This window comes from Cololabis saira, chromosome 9, assembly GCF_033807715.1.
Source record: "Cololabis saira isolate AMF1-May2022 chromosome 9, fColSai1.1, whole genome shotgun sequence".
NCBI lineage: Eukaryota > Metazoa > Chordata > Actinopteri > Beloniformes > Belonidae > Cololabis > Cololabis saira.
In genome coordinates, this window is record NC_084595.1 from 42,501,719 (window position 1) to 42,522,048 (window position 20,330).

Sequence of the window (20,330 nt, forward strand, 5' to 3'; positions counted from 1 at the left end):
CTGCTGGTGCACGTGGAGAGCCCTCTGCTACAACGTCACGCTGGTGACATGGATGCAGGACGTCTCCTGTGCAGATGTTCCACAGACGTCCCAGTCTTTAGTCTGGATGGACCTGTTGTCCAAGAACAACTTCCCACGTTAACTCACATGACCACAGCAGAGCGTCTTAAAGACTCTGTTGCTGCATCGTCCTCTAAGTATTTAAAGCTTTAAAAGCTGTTCAGGAGCTTCATCATCTCTTTTATTCGATGTAACAAGTAAAGATGGGAATTGATACGTTTTTTACGATTCCGATTCCATTTCTTTTTTTCGATTCCGATTCCAGCTTGAATCAAGATTACTGAAACTCGATGATTTGGTTAAGTTAAAGACACTCACAATCATGTAACAGCTAAATGTAAAGCATTACCAGAAAACTTACAATACATGTTTACTTTCAGTTCAAATAATGAAGATAGTCGTAGAAAATGTAATTTTAAACATCTATTTGCCCGAACAACTTTAAAGCAGATGAATTAAGTTATGGAATTCATTACATTATGATTTAAAGGGCTGTATAAACATATTTCAGTTTAAAAAGAAATTTAAAGAGAAAAAAATGTAATGCAATGTATCAATGAAATAGTTAAAATTTATAATATACGCGTATGGAGACAGACAATTTATCTTTGATTTTTTAGTTTTTCTTTCCTTGTGATGTTAACTAAGTAATTGTGCAGACCATCTGTTATTATTGTTCAATTTTGTTTTGAGGGAGGGGCAGGTATAATAAGATTTTCTTCTTCCTCCTCCTTTCTGGTTATGGAATATGCTTTTGATTGTGTTGTTATTTTACTTGTTTGTTTTTTCTGTTTGCATATTTCCATGATTGGAATAAATAAAAATGAAATGAAATGAAATGAAATTTTCGATTCTGCTTACCAACTCAGTTCTTTAATAATTCCCTTATCGCTTCCCATTTAGAAAAAAAGGACAACAATGAAGCAAATGGCGCTAATATGATAGGGAGTGTTCACTAGTTCATTAGTTACCTGCAGTATTATTAGCCAAGGACATGCTAACGTTGCTGCTGCTGCTGGAAAACAAACATTCAGTGATTGTTATTGCTGCTTTGTGCGCAAATGTTTTTGCATGTTGGTAGCATTTCCTCCCTTTGGCGAAATATTCACTTGGCAAGTGTTGCAAATTAGCCTGTTGTCATCTTTTTTACTGAAATATAACCAGACTTTCGTACGTCTGTATTGCTTGGGTGCCATGTCTACTATCGACTGCTGGACACGCACGTTATGCAACATGCGTGATGACGTCATTCGTGCTCACTGGAATCGAAAATGGAATCGTTTGAAAAATATGCAAACGATTCCAAAGAATTGAAACACTGGGAACTGGTTCTGAACAAGAACCGGTTCTCGATTCTCATCCCTAGTAACAAGTGTACATTTTCAGAGTATTGGTTTGCAGTAAAATAGTCCTTAAAGTCAGTACAACACAGAACATTTTAAAACGCCTCTGAAAAGACGTGTTGTTCCTGCAGCTGGATCAGTACTTCCATCTTTATGACAAATCCAGCCTGTGTGGGGAGAAGAGGTCATGAACGCTCCTCTTGCATCTGTCCAGTGATCCACTTGTATGGACTCACTGAAGTTTTTAGCCTTGATTTAAAGGAGCAGGAGCCTCATTTATAAAAGAATGTGTAGGATCCATACTAAAAGTGCACGTGCGCCCAAAAGCTGAAAATGGCTTGCACACAAAAAAATCCGGATTTATAAAACCGTGTGCACGCACATCTGCACGCAATGTTCTCTTTATAAATCAAAGTCCAGCTGGAAGGTTGCGCAGGTGAATTCGCCTCATATCCCGCCCTCTACACGCCCACTTCATACCATAAATGGGCAATATTTGTATATGAATGAGCCTGCTGAGCATGCGCATCGGATTCCTGCAGCCTGTTTCTGCTGCGCGTCAGGATGAATGAGACGTGTCGAGCCACCGTGCCACTAAATTTCACGGAGTCTGAGATCAACATGTTGTGGATGAGGTGGAGGCAGGAAAACCACATTATTTGGTGGTCACAGTAAAAGTATAAAAAGTATATAAATAGTATAAAATAAAGCGAGTGAGTTGCAGCACGCCGTTGCGAGTGCCACGGACAGATCTGTTGCAGAAAAAAAAAGAAGTGGTGTGATTTGAAGGTAGAGGCCAAGAGGTACAGAGCCCCTAAAGAGACGCAGATTTTTTTTATATATATGAGTTTTACGTGCTCACGTGAAACCTTATGGTCTTCTTCTTCTTTCGTGTGAGGCAGCTAGGCAATGCCGCTCAGCCGCTGCAGCCAGCTCATTGTGTCGGGACCCAGGTCATTCAGGTCAAGGTCATTGGGTGGGGGGAAGGTGGGGCACTCGTGGATGATGTGGTGGGCGGTCTGTTCCTCGGCTCCGCATGGGCAGGGTGCTGATGGGCGCAGGCCCCAGCGGTGCATGGTGGCGTTGAAACGGCCCACACCCGTCCGTAGCCGGTTTAGTGTTGACCAGTCCTTGCAAGGAAGGTCAGCGCCCGGTGGTAAACTCGTTTTTGGGTTGACTGAGAGTTGAGGGGGTCGGGGGTCTCCTGCCAGCTGGTTCTCCATACTTCAAGTGTGTTGAAGGGGGGTCCACCAGAAATTGCTGGGTGGCGAGAGAACGGGCGCCGGGAAGGTAGACGCTGGCGACCAGGGGGTCTTGGGAGTCTGCCACGAGTTTGTGCAGGAGATGTGTTGGATCCTGCGAGGCCTTGCTCACAAGTCTGTGTGTGTGGTTTTCCCTGCGTAGAGCGGCTGGTGCGATGCCAGATAGTACCGGGAGGAACTCCGTTGGGGTGGGTTTCAAGCAGCCGGTGACAATCCTCATGGTCTCGTTGAGGGTGGTGTCAAGTTTCTTGGCATGCGCACTGCGGCTCCATGCAGGGGAGGCGTATTCTGCCGCGCTGTATACCAGGGCAAGGGCGCCGGTTCTTAAGGTAGAGGCACTTGCTCCCCAAGACGACCCTGCTAGTCGGCGTAGGAGGTTGTTCCTGGAGGAGACTTTGGCACGCAACGATTCAAGATGTTGTTTGTACGTTAGCTGCCTGTCCAGTTTCACTCCAAGGTATGTGGGGGTTGGGTTGTGCGGCAGGGGTGACCCATTGACGTTAACTGTGAGTTGGCGGCGAGCCTCCTTGGTGTTGAGATGGAAGGCTGTGGAGGATGTTTTTGCGACACTCAGCTTCAGTCTCCACGTTTTCAGGTACTCTGCTATTTGTGACATGTCTGAGGTTAGGGTCTCCTCTACTGTTGTCCAGTTACTGTCGGAGTGTAGGAGGGCCAGGTCGTCGGCGTATCCGTACTGCCTTGATGTTGTGTAGGGCAGATCGCTGATGTATAAGTTGAAGAGCAGTGGGGCCAGTACTGATCCTTGGGGGACTCCGTTTTTGAGGCGCAGAGGGCGGCTGGACTGACCATCGCTTGTCTTCAGTATGAAGCTGCGGTTGGAGAGGATAGTGCGTATAAATCGTACTAGGCGGCGGTCTGGAACACCCCGGAGGAGCTTCAAGGTAAGGCCCTGGTGCCAGACGGTGTCATAGGCCGCAGTAAGATCCACCAGGACAACGCCTGCTTTGTGGCGTTTTTCGAAGCTGTCTTCGATGTCGTTTGTCAGCTTTACGATCTGGTGGACGGTGCTGCGTCCGCGGCTGAATCCTGCTTGTTGGTCGGGTAGTTGGGGGTCTATGGTGGGGTCCAGGCGGGCTAAAAGAAGTCGCTCCAGGACCTTGAATGGGACACAGAGAAGTGAGATTGGGCGGTAGTTCTTGGGGTTGTCCGTTGGTTTGTTGGGTTTGGGTAAGGCAATGATTGTTGCCCTTCGCCAGATCTTGGGTATTGCTAGTCGGTTGAGGCAGGAGGAGTAAAACTCCTTGAGCCAGTTCTGACATTTTTGGCCACAGTGAAGAAAGAATTCTGGTGAGATGTTGTCTGGCCCCTGGGCTTTCCCACTCTTCAGTTGTCCAATGGCGGTGGAGAGCTCATTGGATGTGAATGGTGTTGACATGTGGCCATCTGCTCATGGGGCTTGAAAGAGGTTTGTGGTTTCCTGCTTGACGGAACGGGTGTGGTCTTTTGCGGTGTCCGTGAATCGGCCGCTGGCAAGAAGTTGTTCAGCAATTTAATTGGCTGATACAGGGCATTGTGTTGGTCTGGAGCTTCTGCCTGTGAGGCGATTGAAGGTCTTCCAAGCCATTCTGCTAGAGTGGGTGAAGTCGATTCCTCGGACAGTTTCCTCCCATCGCTCTCTACGCTTTTTGTCGAGGCATTCTGTCAGGTCTGATGCTTTTGAGGCTGCCTCTTCGCTGGGATTCGGCATTCAAGTATTCGTTGTAGTGTGTTTCGCACTCCTCGTCCCAGGTGGGTATGTACCGACGGCGGAAGCCGCGAGGGATGGCCTTCTTAGCTGCCCTGATGGTGAGTTTGCAGAAGGCTGAGTAGGCGAGGTCGGGATTGAAGGAGGATGGAGGGGGAGGTTGTCTATCCCCGAGTCCACTAGATTTGTGAACTGGTTCCATCTTGCCTTGCGGAAGTTCCACCTCTTCACAGGTTTGGTATGTATTGGTTCAATTGGGTTGACTGGAGTGATCAGTGATGGCCTGTGCTGGGACCTGGGAAAAGGTTCCAGAATGGTGCGGTGGGGCAAGGGGCCATTGACTTTTGCGAATGCAAGGTCGGGGTTTGAGGTGGTGTTCCATCTTCCGGAGTGGAAGCTGTCTGGTTGCTTGGGGTCGAACAGGAGTTGGACACCGGACACTGAGGCCCAGTCCTTGAGTGCTCCTCCGTCTGGGTTTGTTGAGCTGTATCCCCAGGTAGTGCTGCGGCAGTTGAAGTCGCCAGCATAGATACAGGGCGACTCAAAGGCAGGGATAGTGTCTACGAGGAGCCGGGTTGTGGGGGGCTTGTATACGTTGATGATGGACACGCCTTCGATTTTGGTAGCTGTCCATTCTACTGCAGAGTTTTGAGGGGAGGTAGCAATCGCTGTCCATCTTGCATAGCTCCTAACGAAGGTGGCTATCCCATGGATGTCACTCTCTGTAAAGGCGGCCAAGGTGAAGCCAGGAATTTTGAGGCGGGAGCTTTCGCTCGTGTGGGTTTCTTGAAGGAGGATGGCGGTAGGATTATGGGCTTGTATTAGATGCTCGATGATCGATGTCTTGGCCTTAGTGAGGCCTTCCACATTCAGATGAAGCACAATGATGCCGTCCCTTATGACATCTTCTGACGCCCGCCCTGAAAAGGGCACGTGTTCTGGGTTGGCACCAGGTTGCATTCTGTGGGTGTGTGACTGGTACAGTGAGGTGGACGTTTAGGCTGTAGCTGTAGTTGCTGCTGCTGTCTCTGGTTGTTGTCGTTCGCCTGACGAATCAGTTACCAGGGTTCACCACGAGGAGGTCGACAACTTGAACCCCAAAAACCTTATGGTGCCGCGTTACACCAACGCAGAGCGTCGTTTTAAAGCGGAACCATAATTTAGGCTTTACGTGCGCGCGTAAAGGTTTCACGCGCGTGTAAAACTCATTATATATATAAAAAAATCTGTGTCCCTTTAAGGGCTCCGTAGAGTGGCCCGGCACTCATTTGTTTTGTCTTCAGTCACTCTACGGTTGGAAGCGGTGGGTGACGAGGAGGTTCCCGGCATGTCCTGCACCGACAGTCCTGACTGACGCTGTGCTTCAAACACAGAGGGACACGATCAGCGTTATTATATTATAAGTCTGATATGTGATGACATTAAAAGTATGACATGACAAAAATGTAAAACTAGATTAGGAACAAGATTGCACTGTCTTTGGGAATGTGAGAAGATTCAAAGTTTCTGGCGAACTGTATGTGACGAGGTTAGTGGGATAATACAACAACAATTACAGCCAAACCCACTACTATGTCTACTGGGAAGTGTCCCTAAATCACTATCACGGCATAATAACACTTTACAGTTCTTGCTTATGTTGGGCCGAAAGGCTATTATAACTAAGTGGGTGGGAGAAGAACCTCCCTCAACACAGCTATGGAAGTTGTTTGACAGCCGACTATATTTCACTGGAAAGAGTGAGATTTGGAATAGGTGGTCAGAGGAGCCTTTTTGGAGCAAAATTTGGGAAAGTGTTGGAGTACCTGGGAACTGCCTGAAATATTGGACTCACTGAGGACCTTGGGAATCGTTACTTTGTATGTACTTTGTCTGACATGAATCTGGCTTCATTTCACCACCTCACCGCCTGCGTCGCCAGTTCCCCATATCTTCAAAATGAACGTGCGCTAGGGTCAGGGTTGGCGTAAAGATACATACATTTTTCGGTTAATTTTTTTTTTTAGATCTCAACCTTTGCATAGAAGGTGGCGTGCGCATCTTTCAAGCCCTGTTTTGTGCGCAAGCAAGCTTTATGAGGCCCCTGATAGTTTGAGCCATTCCTGGAGGTTCCTGAGCCCACGGGGGATTTTCATTGCAAACACTTGTTTCTCTGCCTTTCTTCTTTTTATCCCAACGTCTTTGAGCCTTGGCAGCTTTCACATTTCAACCGTTTGGTCCTTACAGGCTGAAATGACACTGGTCCACAGGCAATGGCGGAGGTGGGGGGGTGGCTGGGGGTGGCCGTGGCCACCTCACGCTGAGTCTTGGCCACCCTATTGGCCACCCCTGGCAAAACGTCACAGCTGTCAATGGTATCCCACATGTGGAACGGAACCTTCCTGCACTGGCGCAGCATTTCCGGCCGGACACTTAAGCTGCACGCCGCACAGCCTAACTGTCGGTCAAGTGCGCGCGAAGTTCACCAAGAAGAAAAAGCAACTACAAGCATGCACGCTGATAACTTGTGGCTACAGGTTACCTGTAACAGGTAAGCTATTATATCAAAGGGGAGATTTCATTTCAACACTTTTAGTAACGTTTGCCCCATGACTGATCTATTTAGCGAAGTTTAGAGCCTCTAGCGTGCTCACTAGGAGGGAAAACATTGCTAACAGCATTAGCTAACTTTTTCTGCATTGTGAAAAACAACTTACCAACGGTGAATTTATCCTCCACAAGTAACGTTACTCTTCAGTGAGTTAACATTAACTGTTACATAACAACACCCACACGCGATGTATAATTTAACTTTGAGTCATACAAAAACTTTAGTCTAATAATTATTTGAATACTTGTCATTTTTTTAATAAAGCTCTGCTAAAGCAGTCATTCCCAAAGACTTTGCAGGTGCCTCCTCCCCCATTGAAAGTATTTACCATGTGTATTGTTTCACTGATTAGAGAAGATACAAATGAGATGTGAACTCTGCCTAAATGCATTTTAATCTCATTTATAAAGTACTTAACATGTGTGTATGTGTTTTCTCTCTCTTGTGCATGAAACAAAGTTTTAAAGTGCTAATGGATACAGTTGTATTTTTTATTTATTTATGAATCTGTCTTGGCGTCATAAGTTTAGCAGGCAATTAAATAAATTAATTGATTTAGTTAACTTTGCTAGGGATAGTTATAATGTTGGTGGTATGGTTGATAAATATTTTGCCTTTTATGTCAGATAAAAGGCAAAAGAAATGAAGAGAAGAGAAAGTCAGCAGACATAGCATCGTTCTTCAGTAGGAAGAGAAAAGAGGGTGAGAAAGAAAAGGCAGGCATCAGAGAAAGAGGGTGAAAGAGAGAGCACTGGTTCAAGTGGACCTCCAGGTAACGTTATACTCTAACACACGCTTTGGTACAGTGTTACCTATTTTCTCGATATTGTCCACCAGTTTGTTCTATCTAAATAGAGATCATGATGAAAATGCATTTTAAACCTTTTAGTAAATCTGTGTTTCTCTAAGACCCCAAATTAAACCTTTTGGAAAACAATTTAAACACCTTATAATCTGTTTTTTTTTATTTTATTTTTTAAATGAGTGTTTGTAGATGCTTCCCAAAGACATGCTCTGACACAGCCAGACTCAGAGAGCGAGACAGAGGAGCCCTCACAGGCCTGTGGCCCCAGTGAATGTCCAGGTACATCTTTCAGTCATACATTTGGCTACTTTTCAGTTGCTACAACGCATTTGCATAATGGAACCTTTTGCAAAATATTTGAAACAACTTATAACCTGATTTTTTATTTTGATCATTCATAGGTGCTTCCTAACGACATGCTCCCACACAGCAGACAGACTCAGAGCGAGAGAGAGGAGCCTGTGGCCCCAGTGGACCTCCAGGTACATTTTTCAGTCATACATTTAACCGTTTTTCTGTTTCTACCTGTACCTTCACTGATATTGTCCACTAGTTTATTCTGTCAATCTGTCAAACAATTACTTTTTTTTTTCTACCTTGTCTGCACACATATTAATGATTGATACCATGACGGTCAAACAATTACTAATAAAATGCATTTCCATAATGGAGCCTTTTGTAAAATAATTAGAACAAATTATAACCTGATTTTTTTTTAAATTATTTTATTGTTTGTAGATGCTTCCCAAAGACGAAAGATATAAGAGAATGGGGGAAATAGTTCAAATTAACTTGCTTATCTTAATTGTTATTAATCTCTGATGTAATTGAATAGATGTTGTTGAAGTTTTTTTAGTTTTTTCTCTTTTTTTTTTAACAGACATTTCAAAATCAAGATTTGATGGACCTGTCCAGCCAAGATTAAAACTCTTCCCCAGGACCCTCCAGGGCGACAGGAGGAGAAAATGTCAAGCCTCCTGGTACAATATTCACTCGTGGCTGGAGTACTCTAAGACTCAGGACTCTACATTCTGTTAAGCATGCAGGCATTTTGGCCTCTCAAACAAACAGTCTGTTTTCACCTCAGCCTTGGGATATAGGAACTGGAAAAAGCCAACATTTAGAGATGGAGGGTTTGCTCTCCATGCAAGGGGAGAAGCTCACATAAATGCAATGATGGCATGGAGGGAATTTGAAAGGGGAGAAAAAGTTGATGCATCTTTGATGAGTACACTAACAAAAGAGCACAGTAAGCAGGTACAGGAAAACCGTACCTATATAAAAACTGTAGCCGAAGTCTTGCTGTTGACTGCAACCCAAAATATTTCACAGAGAGGTCATAGGGAGACGAGTGATGCAGACAACAGAGGAAACTTCCCGGCTATATTGGATGCAATTGGTAACCATGACCCAGTTGTTAAAAAGAAGCTGACAGGGCCTTGTAATGCAAAATACACGAGCCACCAAATTCAGAATGAAATTTTGAATACATTGGCGGAAATGGTACGCGTCTCCATCATAAACAAGGTCAAGGAAAGTGAGTCTTTTCCCTATTAGCGGATGAAACAAAAGACACAAAAAAGAAGGAACAGATGTCTTTAGGGCTCAGGTACTATTATAGAGGGGCTGTAAAAGAAAGCTTTCTGCACTTTGAATCTGCAGACCACCTCGATGCTGCAGGTTTGACAGAAAAAATTATCCAGATCCTCGAGAAATCTGGCCTGGAGTACAAAAGCAACCTGGTTGGACAAGCATATGACGGTGCTGCTGTCATGAGTGGCAGGCACACTGGCGTTCAGTCTCGTATAAAGGAAGTGGCAAAGCAAGCCTGTTATGTCCACTGTAACGCTCATTGTCTTAACTTGGTTCTTGTTGACACAGTTAAAACAGCCCCTCAAGCTGAATGCTTTTTTTCATTGTTGCAGAGACTATATGTCTTCATGTCTGGCTCTTACATCCACACCAAGTGGCTTAACACACAGAAAGAAATGTATGCTGGAGCACCCAGAGAGCCTCAACGATTAAGTGATACGAGGGGGGCTTGTCGGTATAGTGCTTGTCATACTGTACTTGGTAGACTACCTGCTGTTATTCGTGTCCTTGAGGAGGTATCTACAGAAAACAGTGGAGATAGAAGTATTGATGCAAGGGGGCTGCTTGCACAAATTGACCTGCAGTTCAATGGCCTTTTAGTGACATGCACTAAGGTTTTTGGTGATGCAAAATGTCTGTCTGACTTTCTACAGTCTCCCTCTCTTGATTTATGTTCAGCTGTAGATCTAGTTCAGGGGTCGGCAACCCAAAATGTTTTAGAGCCATATTGGACCAAAAACACAAAAAACAAATATGTCTGGAGCTGCAAAAAATGAAAAGTCTTGTATCAGCCTTAGAATGAAGACAACACATGCTGCATGTTTCTATATTAGTTAGAACTGGGGGAAGATTTTTATTTTTTTTTCATTATGCACTTCGAGAAAAAAGTCAAAATGTCGAGAAGAAAGCCGAAATGTTGAGAAAAAAAGTCGAAATTTCGAGAAAAAAGTCGAAATGTTGAGAAAAAAGTCGAAATGTTGAGAAAAAAGTCGAAATGTTGAGAAAAAAAAGTCAAAATGTCGAGGAAATAGTCAAAATTTCGAGAAAAAAGTCAAAATGTCGGGAAAAAATCAAAAATGTTGAGAAAAAAGTCAAAATTTGAGAAAAAAGTTGAAATGCCTAGATTAAAAAGGAAAGGAAAAAGAAAAAAGGAGAAAAAAGGGAAAAAAGAAGAAAAAAAGAAAAAAGAAGAAAAAAAGGAACAAAAACAAAAAAAAAATTGAAAAAGCTCCAGGAGCCGCCAGGGCGGTGCTAAAAAGCATGCAGAGCCGTGGGTTGCTGACCCCTGATCTAGTTGAAGCCCTTGTGCAACATTTTCAAGACTACAGGGATGAATCACACTTTGGACTCTGGAAAGAAGTCTTGGATACTGCTGAAAAATGCAATGTTGAGACAGAACATGTTCCAAAAAGAAAGACAAAACAGAGCAGAAGGCTGGATGGACATACTGTCATGTCCTCAGTGGGTGAGCGTTCTGAGCAGAACAAGGACACTTTTCGTTGCACCATATTCTACCCTATTCTCGATAACATGCTCAGTGAGTTAGATAGACGATTCTCAAAACCAAACTGTGTTATAATGACAGGGATCCAAGCCTTAAATCCTGCAAGCACTACATTTTGCCAAGAGGAGGCTATCTTTTCATTTGCTTCTATTTATGAATGCAACATGGATGACCTCAGACATGAGCTACACCAAATGAAAAGGATCATAGACAGGAAAGTAGCGTCAGGCATACAGAAGCCCTCTAACATAGTGGAACTTGCTCAAATAATTGAACCTTTTAAAGAGGTATTCCATGAGCTCTTCCGATTGTACAAAATTGCTATTGCCATACCTGTCAGTACTGCCTCCTGTGAACGCAGCTTTTCCACACTCAAGCTTGTTAAGACGTATTTGAGATCCACCATGGATGATGATAGACTGAGCAGTCTTGGTGTTTTAAGTGTGGAGTCTCGTCGAGCTAAGTCCCTGGACTTAGATGACTTTGTCAATCGTTTTGCTGCAAACCATGATAATCGCAGAATACAGTTGTTGTAAGCTGAATGTGTGACAAATGAAACGAATACAATGTTTGCTTAATAGTTTTTGTGATGTTTGTTCATGTCTTTTTTGAAATTTAAATTAAATCAAACGTTGATTTAAATGAACCAGTATTTTTTTTTATTATGTATCTGTCTGCATTTCTGATGATACACTGATAGGCTGACCTGAACATCTGCTCCTAGTAATAGTACAGTAGTAGTAATAATCAGTAGTTTGGGACACTTGTATTATAGAATGGAACAGAATGCCTTATCATCACAGCTGAAATTCTGTGTAACTTCCCAGTAGCGGGCCCTACATACAACATAAATACAACAGTCAGCAACAATCAATCAACTCAACTCTACTCAGTTTAAAAACAAGTATGAATATAAAAATAGAATAATAAATAATCTGTTAATTAAAAGAGTCTATATCGCAGTGCATTTGTAAATTTATATAGCGCTGCATTTTAGACTTTTTTATGTTCCTGCAATAGTGATTTCTATGCCACCTGCAAATTATTTCAGGCTCCATCCTGGCCACCCCACTGAAAATGTTCTGGCTCCGCCACTGGTCCACAGGAAAGTCACCCTGTCTTTGAACTTTGGTGAAGAACAGGTTTTGGGATGAAACATTTCCTCATGAAACGAACTTGGCAGTTATTTGTTCACTTATTTCATGTCTTTCTGTTTACACATATGTCAGTCGCCCAGTTGTTAAGTTTCAGGTGAAAACGGATCGATATCCTGCTGTTTTTATCTCCAGCAGTGAGAAAACACACAGCTGCTGTTTGCACTGGCCCAGAAACTCCTTCCACTGATTATTTCAGGGGCATCGGAGAGAACGGATATGATCGATCTGACTGATCATTCTGAACGCTCCGATTAGAAAATGTGGGAACAAATGAGTCATAGTTTGTTGTGAATTCACTTTGGTGTTGATTCCTTCTGGATGTGGATTTTCTGGTCGAGAAATTCACGTATTCTCTTTTTTTGACACCAGAATCAAGCCTTTACAGTTGACACGAAAATAAGCTTGTGAGCCTGTGTTTTCCCACGGCGGGCCCCGGCCCTGAACGTCCCTGGCTCTGATTGGCCGCGGCAGTGTCAGGTTGCGGCGGTGGGCGGGGCCTGCTGCAGGACAGGTCTGCTCCACCGGGATCAACAGGTCAGGAGGTAAAACTCTTCCCCAACTTCACACTCTTCTGTGTTCGCGACGCAAACGTTTCCGTCCGTTTCCCCCCGGAGTCCGCGACCGCTGCGTGGGGGGAACCAGCCGCGTCGTCTCGCCATGTCCGCTCCGCGAGCCGCGTTAGCGTGGCTAGCCCGGGGCTAGCGGCTAGCTGGCCGTGACGTCACAGCCTGCCATGAAGGCCGTGATGTCACAGACACGCCCCTCCGGGTCTGCGAACAGCTGTTGGTTTATTAAACCTGATAAATCTGCACTTTCTTCCATTAAAACGTGTTTGTTTTGAAGGAATACATAAAGTAAAAGTTTTTTTGTATGAAACTTTATTTCAATTTCAGAAAATACAATAACATTAAAATAAATGGCAGACATCATTCAATAATATAAACACACAAACATACATAGTCATCATAGTCCAAAAAATATAAAATTATTCTCTTCCCAAACAAAACTACAATAAAGTGCAAGTAGTTCGTGACATTAACAATTCCACTAAACATAATAGGAAGGCAATACATTCAGATATCAGTAAACATTTATTTTATGAGGTTGACAGTGGTATTACATTTCTTGTTATTAATCAATTGTATCGTCTCAAAATACATTTTGAAATCAACTTTAAAGGGAACTAAGGATGGACAGGATTTGGAGAATTTTGCCTTATGAATGTGAAACTTGGCAATAAGAATCATTAAGTTGACCAATTGTTGAATTTTGTCATTTTGGTTTTCGTAATATAGTAAAATATCTTTAGCTTCTAATTTAATTACATTTTTAGTTTGTATGTCAAAAAATTCTTCACATTTTTTCCAGAAACTTAAAGTATGTTCACATTCATAAAACAAATGTATGATGGTCTCTTCGTCATGTTTACAAAATACACATCTGATATCAATGTCTACAAATTTGGATATAAGTTGGTTGGTGGGGTAAATATGATGTAAAATTTTATATTGGACTTATTTTAATTAGTTTGAGATTGCAAATTTATAGGGAAAGAGCCACACTGTTTTCCATTGAATGTCAGAAAAATGTGAGTTCCAAACAAATTTCCCTCTTGGGGTTATTTTCCTTTTACATAAAGTAAAAGTGGAGTTATTTTTATAAGGCGAGTGACATTCATTATGACAGTAAATGGGCTTTTAAAGAACCGATCCAAAGTTAAAACAAGCCTGTGTCCAGGGCGGAGGGGGAGTTTCATGCCTCACGACTTATTATTATTATTATTATTATTATTATTAATAATAAAATCTTGTAATTGTAACCTTACATGTTAAGTCTACAATAGTGCATTGTTCTGTAAGGCTTTGTAATTCAGTGTACTTTTAGATATTTCCAATTCAGCACAAGTAAGAGTTGAAGTAAGAGTAAGAATTAAGATTTATTTCAACATTCGTGCACATGTCCGATATTATTCTTTACATCCTTCAACAATATCAGAATCTATATTCTGTTCAAATACTTCTCCTCAGGTATCCAAACTTTAAAAATGAAATAAAGGAACAAATAAAATTATAAGTATTAAATCAAAATAAATAAAATAAAGTAAAAAAGAAAAGTTACATATCTAATAACACTATCATATGTTTTTTCTAATGCAAAGAAACAGCTCCATCACAAATTAGATTTCACAAATATGGGAACATGAGTTAAAGGAGAAGTCTCCAAGACTATTCTTTACAACATCAGTATGTTCTTTTCTGCAACATCAAATATCAATGAAATAAATAGAAAATAGAATAAAAACTATTACTGCGCTGTTCTCTGCAAGGTTATTCACAGTGTAACATAACTTTCTGATGATTGTCTTTTTTTCCATCTGCAAAGAGACATGCTCAACCCTGCAACATTAATAAACGTCTGAGCAGTGTGCTGGTCTCTGCGACCTTGTTTATAACGGCATCATTGTCCAAAGACATGAGAACTTCTGACTCGGTGCACGTGAGCATGAATGCCTCAAGTTTCTCCTGGGTCGAAGTGCTCCGAGTCTGTTTTTAATGAATTTCACAGCTGAGGAACTTCTCTCACAGGCTACCTGTGTGATGGACAGTGTTAATAGCAACTTGTAGGCCAGTCTAATCACATGGCCGGCACCTGTTCGCAGATTGTACTGAGAAAGAATGAGATGAACACACATGACACAGTTTTTACAGGAGGAGCAAATCTCAAGTTCAACATCCTGCTCGTGGCATTCCCTGAGCTGTCCTGACAGTTTTAAGCCTGGATTATGGTTCTGCGCTACACCAAGGCAGAGCACATGCCGCTGCCGTGACGCCGTCGTGAACCCTCCGAACTTGCAGTACACCCCACGACCACTAGGGGGTGGCGATCTTTTCCTGAATGGTTTATTCGACTTTTACGGTCACAGTGAGTCAAAGAGACAAGGACAACTATTGTGCAAAAAAACAAAACAAAAAAAATCACACACACACGAAGAAAAGAGTGCTGAAAGTTCACGACTGCTTCACGAACCGGAACCGGAAATGCGTTGCTACCAAGCGAACCAATCACAGCCCTCTCGGTCTGCGTTGGGTCTGCGACCTCTCGACGCGTAGTCACAATTATTGGGAAGTGCGCGTCAGGCACGGCATGGCGCTGTGGGGTGCTCATTGCAGAGCAACTTGCGGTGAATGCTCGGCGTCGATTTAACGCAGAACCATAATCCAGCCTTTACCCCCCCCCCCCAACATCTTTAGTCCGTCCCATTGGCATGCAAGGTTCACTACACTACATAATGTGCCAACTGTGGCTCTGTTGTCAAACTTAAGCAGCCATTTGCTTATTTCTTCCAGAGCTGAGCTGGGAAGTCTTATTTTCCCTCACATGAGCACAGATTCAAGGGTCTAGACGGGAAAAATCTGAGCGAAGTTTTGCATTGGCAGAAAAAACCTCTGGATACTGTCTGTCACTGTGTCCACAACGACATTGTGAACTTTGACCTTGAAGTCAGTATCAGCTGATGCTAGCTGCTAATCTTCTGCAAGCTTTCCTGGCTAGAGATGCACCGATCAGGATATTGAGGGCCGATCACCAATCTCCAAAAGCAGTATCTGATGATCCTAATATTGCTAATCACCGATCACGGTGTGAAATCCATAAATTCTTCAATATTGTTGTCTCTTGTACAATACTGACATTGTATTATTCGGTATAAAAATTAGGAAATGAGCAAGTATCATGAATTGACTGTTTTATTGCAGGCTGAGGCAACGTGCAATATTTCACCCTCTAGAGACGACTTAGACTCGTGTAGTTCACTAGTTTAAGCTTTCTTGTGGCAATAATTATGTGTACAACACAACATGTGCACCAACAACCACAACAGTAGACATGTCACTCTCTTAGAGTTGAGACAAGTTGTAAACTAAATCTTAGTTTTCCTGTGGAAAAAGGAATTAAATCTTAAAATAAAAAATTAATTATGAAAGCTTTAGCGGTAGCATCCGCCGCTTGTGACCCAGCTTGTGAGTGAAGCAAAACTCTTCACACTAGAGCTCCAAATGTCACTTATGAAGCCGACTGACACGACTGTCGTCCTGCGTGAGGGTTAAGGTTGGATGTGACTGTAAATAGTCTGGTATAACGCCGGCGGACATTCATCAGTGAAATATTTCCGACTCTGAAGCGTGTACCGCGGATCTAGGCTGCTAACGATGTGTTTAAACCCGATGTCTTCTACAACAGAAAGATGATGATCGAGACGTATGAATCCATTACCTTATGATGATGTTCTTTCTTTTTCTTGCTGTTGTTGCTGTCGTTTATAGGTCTCTGTTACGTTCAGCTGAGTTAGCGGCGTTGATGCACCCTCCTTTTCTTTCTCTGCCTTAAGGCTGAGTTATGGTTCTGCGTCAAAACGACGCCGTGCCTACGGCGTGTGGTACGCGTCAACGTCAACGTCAACGCGTACCACACGCGTCACTGACGCGTCACTGACGCGTACCTTCCAAAAATTGTAACTACGCGTCGAGGCGACACAGACCAAACGCAGACCAAGAGTGATTGGTTTCCTTGGTAGCAACGGCAACCGGTTTGAAGCAGTGGTGAACTTTCTGCGCTCTTTTCTTCGTGTATGTGTGATTTTTTTATTTTTTTTTGCACAATAATTGTCTTTATCTCTTTGATTCACTGTGACTGGAAAAGTCGGATAAACCATTCAGGAAAAGATCTCGACCTAGCGGTCGCGGGGGGTACTGCACCGTGGCGAAATGCAGTGACGGAGAAGTCCGAAGGATTCACGACGGCGTCACGGTGACGGCGTAGGCACGGTGTCGATTTGACGCAGAACCATAATTCAGGCTTTAGCGGCAGCCGATTTTATAACATTCCTCCTCGGGGTATCTCCTTTGCACACAGCTTGCAAACTGCAAGTTTGTTGTTCTTTTCGGACACTGTAAAACTCTGAGCGAAAGACTGCCACGCCCCCTTCTAGAGACTGTCAACCAGATATTTAGCTCTCCTTGTCTGTAAGTATTTTGAAAGGGGTGGTGTCTGCTCAAAAATGTGAAGGATAATTTAAGCAGTGAGCGCTGTCTCATACCTCAATAGGGCTTCTATGAATCCCTTTGCCTTGGCCCTCACAGTTGGCTGTTCTGTCATCTACAATGGTGTGTTGAGTCATAAGCACTTCAAGAAACAAGGCTCCCTGAGGATTCCCAAACACTTTAGCTAGTGCCTGGTCCTTAGCCCAACACCTGGTTGGGCCTATTGGGCACAGTCATCTGTGATGCTTGTCCTCATTCATCTCTTCCCACCCCTGCTTGTATAGCATAGGAAAACTGCTATATCATTAAGCAAGCAATTACCCAAACGGCTCCTGCCTACCTTCACTCCCTCATCCAGAGCTACACTCCCTCTCGACAGCTCCACTCAGCCAGTGAAGGACGCCTGGTGCTTCCACCACAACGTGGCGTGAAATCAGTAGCTAAACTCTTCTCCTCCATTGTTCCCCGGTGGTGGAGCGACCTACCAAACTCTGTCCGATCTGCAGGGTCTGTACCTACTTTTAAGAGCAAGCTAAAGACTCAGCTCTAGTAAGCTGCATACACTCTCAGACGTAGCTTTCTTATATCTTATATATAATAAGATGCATGCACTTATGACAAGATGGTGTCTTCTTAGACGTAGCTTTCTTATTTAAAAAAAAAGAAGAAGAAGATATATATATATATATATATATATATATATATATATATATATATATATATATATATATATATTCTAGCAATGGCGTGACAGCTCCTGTGTCCAACTGGACTCTAAGCAGTCTGACCAGCACTTATTCAGCTGGACCTCCTATGTGATTTTGGGCTTGTGTTGTTCTCTCATATGTAAGTTGCTTTGGATAAAAGCATCTGCTAAATGACAGTAGTAGTAGTAGTAGTAGTAGTAGTAAGCAGGGAAGAGGGATGCACTTCCACCACACTGCCTGCTGTGTCTGCCAGTACAAGATTCAACAGATGTTCATAACATCATGTATGAATGATGGGGGGAGTGCTCAGAGAGATACTGTCCCTGCATGTCGGCTCCGCCGTCTGCAGAGTTTCCCACATGTGCCGATATGAGGCTCCAGTAGAAATTCTTCACAAGCTCTGCAAAAGGCAAAACAACTTTTTGGAATGTGTCTTTTGACAGCAGCGTAACTAGAGTCCCTGCCTTTGGCACCAGTTTCATGCTGCTTCTTGCAGTTTTCTCTGCTGTTGTAAGCAAATGTTGTATCTACTCAGTAGAATCCCCTCTAAGACGTTGCCATGACTAACAGCAATGTTTTCTAGGCTGCAACCTGCCTCCTCTTTATCTCCCCTGTAGCTGAGGCCATGTTTACCGATAACTAATAATAACATCCACTATGTGCTCCATCACGTGACGTTTCTGTTTCACTTGCTCAGCACGCAGTGACGTTTGGTTGCCAGTCAACAGGCGCTTCACGTTTGCCTTTTGTACATTCAGAAAGTAATCAGCCGCACTATCTGTGTGTGTCTTACCTTTGTCGTGCTCCACTATCCTCTGGTGAATGTGTTTCCAGGCTTTCATGCCTCCCTTTATGAAAGGGCCACCACTAACCACAGGGGCAAATGCCAGACAAACAGAACAGTACAGTGAGTCAGCTTGCAGTTGGTTCCATCTTTGTTATTGAAAACTTTTGGTATGGGGATTTTAGAGGATTGATGAGGATGATATGGAAAAATGTACATATCCTGTGACTGAGGGCGAGCAAAGAAATCAAAACTGGCAACTGACTCATCTTCTTCTGTCTCAACTTGTGGTTCCGGTTCTGCTGAGCTGCTGTAATCAGTCCCTGGATAGACTCTGCTCCCCCTTCTATACTTCCTCCGGCTTTCCCAGACTTGCCTGTATCACAATGAAAGTCATGAACTGAGAGCAAAGGATTTCCTTTTAGCACAGATAAAAACCACAGGGGTAAAAATGACCCCCTTGGCGGTTCTAGTGTTAATGATAAACGGGTCAGCACTTTTCATCATCTGGGCATAGGAAGTGGTTATACTGGAACTAATGCTAGCTTGTTCACCTGTGCCTCCATACTGACAGGAGCAGTCCCTTCATCACGACTGGCTCCTGGCTCGGATTCTGACTAAGGCCCTGTCCCAATACACCCACTACCCCTACTTTTCAGCACTACCCCTAAATTTTGCGCGTTCCCGTGAGGGTAGTGGTGTCCCAATTCCTCTTTTCACCTATTGGTAGTGGCTTAAACGAGGGGTAGTGGCTATGAATCTGGCCCTACGGAGCGAGGGATTTCCGATGCTCACTAGTTGATCTAAGGCCAGAAAAATTTCTCAGAATGCTTTTCGTTGTCATTTGCGGACTGAATCAAAAAAAAAAAACATGGCGGACATTTCTTATTTTTTAGTGAATAAAATCAATATTTTGAGTTAGTTTCTGCATAAAAATGTGTTTTGATTACATTTCAAGCGAGAAATATATATTTTACTTTCATAATATTCACTCAGTGAATGTACATAATCACTCGCTTGCCCGTTGTTGCAAAGTCTTTTTCAAACCTCGCCAGAATAAAGGCTGTTTTATTGTTCCGCGTTACACCAACGCAGAGCCTACGGCGCAAGTTACGCGGCGTCGCGCACCGTACGCCGTACCCTACGCCGTAGGCTCTGCGTTGATATAACGCGGAACCATAAATCAGCTCCCGAGCCGGCAGGCATCATCATCCCGAAATTTTCGGAGCAAATTTCTTAACAGGCGTAGCTAAAACTGTTAGATTTCATCTATTAAACCAACATTTATCTTCCTAAATGATTTATTTCAGCCAGCGATAATTCTCCACAGAGCTGCATGTTTCTCCCCGGGACGACGGCGCAGGTTGACCCGGCCGTGAGCTGCTGCTGCTCCGGACCGGCGGCTCTTCTCCGAAAACATTGCATCAAATTTCTTAACAGGCGTTATTTGGATAAACTGAGCCCACGTTGGGGATCTTAATGGTTACTTTTACGCCTGAAAAAATATTAAAACTTAATAAAGTGGCATATTAACAGCGCTACAGCGGAAATTAAAACAGCTTTTGACTCTCAGCTTCCTGATATGGTGTAATGTATGTGCAAACGTAACTACGCAGTCGCTTACGTACCCGAACGTAAACCACGCAGTGACGTAGCACGCAAAATTTAGGTGTGGTGCTGAAAGTAGGGGTAGTGATGTATTGGGACAGGGCCCTGGGTAGATTTCAAGTGCTTAAAATTTGTGGCTTCTTTTTTAGGGGTAGTGGTAGTGAGGGAGGGCT

General features: G+C 43.4%; 1 protein-coding gene across 6 annotated transcripts in view; it reads left to right on the forward strand.

Annotated features, from left to right (window-relative positions):
- Positions 1 to 12,508: 12,508 nt before the first annotated feature.
- The window catches only part of LOC133450761 (hamartin-like), a 37,512-nt gene continuing 29,690 nt past the window's right edge, over positions 12,509 to 20,330 (forward strand). For 4 of the 6 annotated variants that reach the window (XM_061729617.1, XM_061729621.1, XM_061729619.1 and 1 more), the window contains exon 1: positions 12,509 to 12,561. The gene's annotated coding sequence lies outside the window, so the exon portion shown is untranslated. The remainder of the gene's footprint in view (positions 12,562 to 20,330) is intronic. The other 2 variants (XM_061729618.1, XM_061729620.1) reach the window with 2 other exon arrangements.